The sequence below is a fragment of the Mastomys coucha genome, unplaced genomic scaffold (assembly GCF_008632895.1).
Source record: "Mastomys coucha isolate ucsf_1 unplaced genomic scaffold, UCSF_Mcou_1 pScaffold2, whole genome shotgun sequence".
In the NCBI taxonomy this organism is placed as follows: Eukaryota; Metazoa; Chordata; class Mammalia; order Rodentia; family Muridae; genus Mastomys; species Mastomys coucha.
In genome coordinates this window covers 12579936-12586025 of record NW_022196902.1, presented here as the reverse complement: position 1 = coordinate 12586025, position 6090 = coordinate 12579936, and the positions used below count along the sequence as shown (strand labels likewise).

General features: G+C 42.7%; 1 long non-coding RNA gene across 2 annotated transcripts in view; it reads right to left on the bottom strand.

Annotated features, from left to right (window-relative positions):
- The window catches only part of LOC116097818, a 7285-nt gene extending 1689 nt beyond the window's left edge, over positions 1 to 5596 (bottom strand). Inside the window, exons 1-2 of one of the 2 annotated variants that reach the window (XR_004121560.1) lie at positions 5250 to 5596; positions 982 to 1086 (exon numbers count right to left, since the gene is read on the bottom strand). This is a non-coding gene — a long non-coding RNA (uncharacterized LOC116097818). The remainder of the gene's footprint in view (positions 1 to 981; positions 1087 to 5249) is intronic. The other variant, XR_004121559.1, reaches the window with a different exon arrangement.
- Between the last annotated feature and the right edge of the window lie 494 nt (positions 5597 to 6090).

Genomic DNA, 6090 nt, shown 5'->3' with positions numbered 1-6090 from the left:
GCCATTTCACCAGCCTAAGTTCAATGTTAAGTCAAAAGCCAGTTGTGTAATTTTCCAAACTTCTAACTTATTAGTCAAAATAAGTAATCATGTCCATAAGACTCAATTTATTAGCCAGGCAGTGGTGGCACACACCTTTACTCCCAGAACTTTGGAGGCAGAGGCAGGCGGATTTCTAAGTTCAAGGCCAGTCTGGTCTACAGAGTGAGTTCCAAGACAGCCAGGGCTACACAGAGAAACCCTGTCTCAGGGGGGGAAAAAAAGACTCAATTTATTAATTTTGTAAAGGCCTGTGTTTCTCACATATTTAAATTTTAGTATCATTAAATAATTCTGAAGGTACTTTATTTAGAGCTTGAGGTTACTATAAAGTAGTCCTAAAGTATGTTAGGGAAGATAAAAAAAGTAAGCCAAAAGTGATAGCACAGGCCTTTAACCCAATATTTGGAACACAGAAGCAGGAGGATCCCTCTGAGTTCAAGGCTACCCTGGGTTACAGTCCCAACAAAACCAAAATAATAAGTTAAGTAAGTAAATGACCTGGGCACAATGATAAAGGAGTCTCATCCCAGTACTAGGTTCTCATTAGGGCTATACATACAGCACTAAATGGCACTTTGTGTCGTGAGTCTTCTTATAAAACATTTACAGAAATGGGAAAAAGGTAATATTCAATGGAGAAATGAAAACAATATTTTCTTAAAACTAACTCAAAATCTGAGTTTACAGAAGGTAACACACTCCCCACCAAAAAAAAAAAAAAAAAAAAAAATAGGAAAGCGAGAAATGTTCCAGGGCAACTTTATTAGTACTAGGCGTTGAATCTAGGACCTTGTGCTTATTAGGCAAGCACCCTACTTCTTGAGCTGTACCTCCACGGCCAACTTACAACACTCTTAATCACTTCATCTGATTTAGGGTGACAGTCAATTTTCTCAATTTAGTCAGAAGTAAAACCTTGAGAAAATAAATGTCTTTTACCTTGAGGTTTACGCAGGATCCAGAAGTCACTGAAGTCTTTAAGATACTGCCAAGATTCTTCTTGTAGAGAATGTTATGGGAAACTAAACTCTTAAATTCAAATTCCTAGCAAAAATTAAATAAAAGAAGAGTTTGAGTTTATGATAAACCAGATAAGGACTGGTTATAATACATATATTGGGTATACCAATAAATTACATAGCCCAAACTGACTTCTTCCACTTTGACCTCTCCATGTTCCTTGCCTGACTTGGGAAACACTACACGTTTGATCATGATAATTTTAACTAAGGTGATCATGGTGGCAAACAGTCCTAGCACTTGCAAAGCTGAACAGAAGGATGGTGATTTTGAGTTTAGCTTGGGCTATGATATAGCAAAGCCTATGTGACAAAAGAGGCCTGAGCTATTGCTCATCAGTTAAGTGCTGCTATTCTCTGCTGGGACTGTTCAGTTCCTAGAACCCAATAGCCATTCACAGCCCTCTCTATCTCCAGTTCTAAGGGATCTGACACCCTCTTCAAGCAGGAATCTGGTACAGACCTACATGCAGACAAACAGGAAATAAATAATTAAACCAACAACACCTATAATCCACAAATTAGGGCAAAAAGGCAGAGAATCAGTTTAAGTTCATCCTCAGTTATACAGTGAGTTCAGAGATCCTAGGCTACAAGAGATCCCACACAGCTGTCAAAAAAAAAAACTTTCTGACAGCACAGCAGAGTGTCATGTAACTGATACCTAAATTTTAATTGCAGTCACCTGACCTCTACAGAACAAATGTCATTGCAGCCTGCAGTCAATATTCATAATGCTATATTTTCTAACACCTACAACAGCTTAATACTCTGCCCATTTTCTTAAAACCTCCTTTTATCTAAAAACCAATTTTTAAGAATTCCTTCAACTGCAACCACAGTAACAAAGAGTCTTACACAAGTATCTGTTAACCATCTAAGAAGCAGGCAGCAATGACACAAGTCTATAGGGAATTAATACTCCTAAGTTAACTGGCCATTACTATATAGATAAATTAAGTGGTATACAGTTATCAACACTGAAAAGGTTACAACATTGCAAATAATATTCAGAGAGTATCAGATATATGAAAAGGTCAAAAGCCATAAGGTCAGAATTAAACTTAAGAATATGTAGCTGACATTAAGAGGCTAGCACTCAAAGTATTCATAAAATAAAAAGAAAACAAATGAATTTATGTAATGATCACATTTAAAATGCTATTTTGGAAATACAAAGAAGAAACAGTTAAAATTAAACATATCAATCATGTTAATCACTTCCAATCTTTAATCTCTACAAGTATAATAAAATAAGGTATTTACAAGTTTATGGTTAGATAATAAATAGAAAAGGCTAAGCTGGCACATGGTGTGTGCTCTGCCATTAATTATAATTTCTGGTTAGCCTTGTTTGTTACAGGTTTTCTACAGGCTATCCATAAATTTATTTCAAAAATTTGTCTAAGCTTACTCCTATGTTTTCAATACAGTATTAACAAGTATTCTGTAAGTCATTACAGGAATGTTTAATAAAATGTTTGCAAGTTTGATTTAAAATGTATCACAGAATAAACATACAAAATTCTGGACATGAGCAGAATATGGGAATCCACTTAATTATCTTAGCTGTTGGTTTATTTTGGTTTTTTGAGACAGTTTCTCTATGTGCTACCCCCCTACCCCACCGTCCTGGAATCCACTCATGGACAGGCTGGCTTCAAACTCACGAGGACCCTTCTCTCTGCCTCTGAGTGCTGAGATTATAGGTTTGAGCGAATAGTACCTGGCTATTTTACTTTTATACCAAAAACCTTCCATAATTAAAAGCATAATAGATTAGTCACACACTTTTAGTCTGGTCCAGCTACTTATCACCCTGTTTTTCTTTTCCTTCTTTTTTTTTTTTTTTTACAAGAATGAACTAAGAACCATAGCACACTCTACACCAAGCTGTGCCACTTCCTGGTTTATGTAGCCTTAAGTTTTACACCTTAGGGGTGGGGGGGACACTCCATCTACAAAATGAGAAATGATGAATTAGTGGGGGGGCCTCCATCTACAAAAAGAGAAATGATGAATTATGTAAGATTGGTGTTAGAAAGTCCTAAAATGGGTTGGAGAGATGGCTCAGCAGTTAAGAGCACTGACTGCTCTTCCAGAGGTCCCAAGTTCAATTTCCAACAACTATCTGTAATGGGACCTCATACCCTTTTTTGGTGTGTCTGAAGAAAGCTACAGTGTACTCATATACATAAAATAAATAAGTCTTAAAGAAAAGCCCTAAAACATTAAAAGTTCAGGTTAGTACTATTACTTATGAAGTTCACGGTCAGACTTATTTTTAATCTTGAGTCAAAAATATTAAATGCCTATAACTCAAATACTCAGTATTTTTAAGATTATTTAAGAAGCTAGACACCAATAACACACAAACCCATATCCTCCAACCACAACCATTTACAATTACTACTCAGAAATACACTGATCATCTAGATTCTATTAACCAGTACAATTGCTACCCAGAGATATACCAGTCTTCTACATTCTCTCATTAACCAATCAAGAAAGTCCACAGCAGATTTCAGATAGTGGATAGTATTCCATCAATGATTTCAAATACAGCTCCTGAAAATTACCAATCAAAAGATCTATTAACAACTGGAAAAAGCTTTCTCCACTTCTTTTACATCACAGATAATCTAATGCAGCTTAGTTTGCTCCCCACAATAAATTTTTCATCAGATTCAACTAGATACTAGCCTCATCACCGAGCAGCGTCCTAAAATTATGGTTCTCTAAGACGAAAGTCAACTCTAGGACAGGGGATGTGCTCAACTGACAAAGCTTCCCAGCACACACACAGCCCCAGGTGTGACTCTCAGCACCACATAAACTGGGTATGGTGGCTGGAGCCTGTTAGTACAACACTGAACTCTCAGCTGTTTACTATAAACTACTTTAGAGAAATACTTCCCATCACACTACCCTGAATTTGGTTAGAATGACACACACACACACAAAATGCAAATAAACTGGTAAGTCTTTAAGGGCCCTTAATACCAACTAGTACCAACTATTCCAGTCAGGGCTAATCTAGAATGCAAACTCACAGTGAGGACAAGACATTTTGTTCTACATTTCCCTTTTAATATAAAACAAATCTACATATATGCTGTACCAGCAGGATATAAATCTGAAGTGACTAACGGTTTTAGGTATATTCACTTTCAATTTCTGTCTTTTTTCCTTTTCAATTCTAATAAAAAGTTAAATTTTAGCCGTGCGGTGGTGGTGCACGCCTTTAACCCCAGCACTTGGGAGGCAGAGGCAGGCGGATTTCTGAGTTCGAGGCCAGCCTGGTCTACAAAGTGAGCTTCAGGACAGCCAGAGCTATACAGAGAAACCCTGTCTCAAAAAAAAAAAAAAAACCTTAAAACTCATCATTGGTTCGAAGAAGTGACGAAAAAGAACTATTATCCCACCACTCCCGAAGCTAAGGCAGATTAACTGGGAGTTCAAGGCCAGCACTAGGTGCCCACCCATCACCGCTGCCAATATCCTGAATTTCTAAAAGAGTGTCAACTCTGACCAAAAAAGGTATGTCAGCGCTTGGAGCACTGAGAAAGGGCTCTTCTCAGACGCACCCTTTAAGACCCGAATCCCGCTAGAAATAGTAACTACGCACCTAGGGATCGTCTAGAACAGGGTGGGGTGTATGGCGCCAGCACCCAGGCGCTGGCCCATCCGCTATAAGCAACGGATCAAGAGCCTCCATCTGATTAAACCGGGCCTAAACCGACATATGTACCCTAAAGGGGCGAGGGAGGCAGTTTAACCGCCACGCACGAAGTGGTGGATCCGTTCGCTTAACTTTGTCGCAGGTCGTCGTTATCTCATCCAAGCCCCAAAGGCTAGGCCAGGAAGGACGAGGCCTCACCCAAGGCCAACGACCAGAAGGCTCCGAAACTAACACGCGCGGCGGCGTTGCCATGGGCAGGGAAGAAAGGAAAAGAGCACGCCTGCGCAGAGCCCCGGGCCGGGCGCGCGCAGGAGTCTCGGCCGAGGCCGTGGGGGGGAAGGGGGGGAAGGGTTGGGGAGAGGTCTGCGCACGCGCACGCGGAGGCCTCCTGGCTCCGGACCGGAGCCAGGTTCGCAGCCCTGCCCGCTGTTTGCGCAGCTCCCCATCCCCCACCACCGCGGCCCGCGGCGCCCTCCAAACCCGAGGAAGTGGCGATGAAAACGCACAAGGAACGGCTCGGGAGTCTCCTTTCTCGCCGCCGATCCGTCACCACACATGAGAGTTGTCAATACCCAACCGTCCCGTCTCCTCGACTTTCTTCTTCTTCGAGTGACTTGAATGCAGCGCAAGGCCTACCTGACACGCCGAAGCACGGTTCTCGGGATTTACCTCCGCTGTAACTACACAGCGGCCATTTCCCGACTCCAGAAGGAGAGGAAGACCATAGAGGTGGCCTCGTCGCGCTAGCTCGGCTCCGTCACTTCCGACTTGGGGCGTGGCCTTCACTGCCGCTAAATATCTCGACAGGCCCCTCCCACACGCCCGCCCAGGCGCGGCTCTAGAACCGCTGTTGGGATGTAGCCCAAGGCCTTTTGGGAAGTCTCGTGACCGATCTCGCGAGAAGACGTAGCCGGCCGGGGACGGGGCCCAGGGCCTGGCTGTTCTCCCCGAAGGGCTCTCTCATCCGTGGGCGGCCCTGCTTTGTTCTGGGAAGACTCTACAGTTATAAGTGTCTCCCTGCTTTTGAACTGCGGTTAGCGAGCCGGTGGCCCAGCGTCCGCCCGGGAGCTCAGCGTCCCTCGGCCGCCAAACGTAACTGTTAAAGGGCCGGGCGACTGCGTCACGGGATGGCCCCTAACTTCCCGGGCGCTGAAGCCTGGGCCCCTAAGGCTTTCTCAAAGCTGGTAACAATCTGGAAACCTCACGCCCTAGGTGCATCTACCAGAGCCAGATCATAAACAAGCAAGCCAGGATTGATTGGAAGCAAACTGCAGACCTTCGAGCATATTTACCTGGTGTTCCTATTAAAGCAGGACTACTTAAAGGACTAAGACCTTTAAGTTTGAT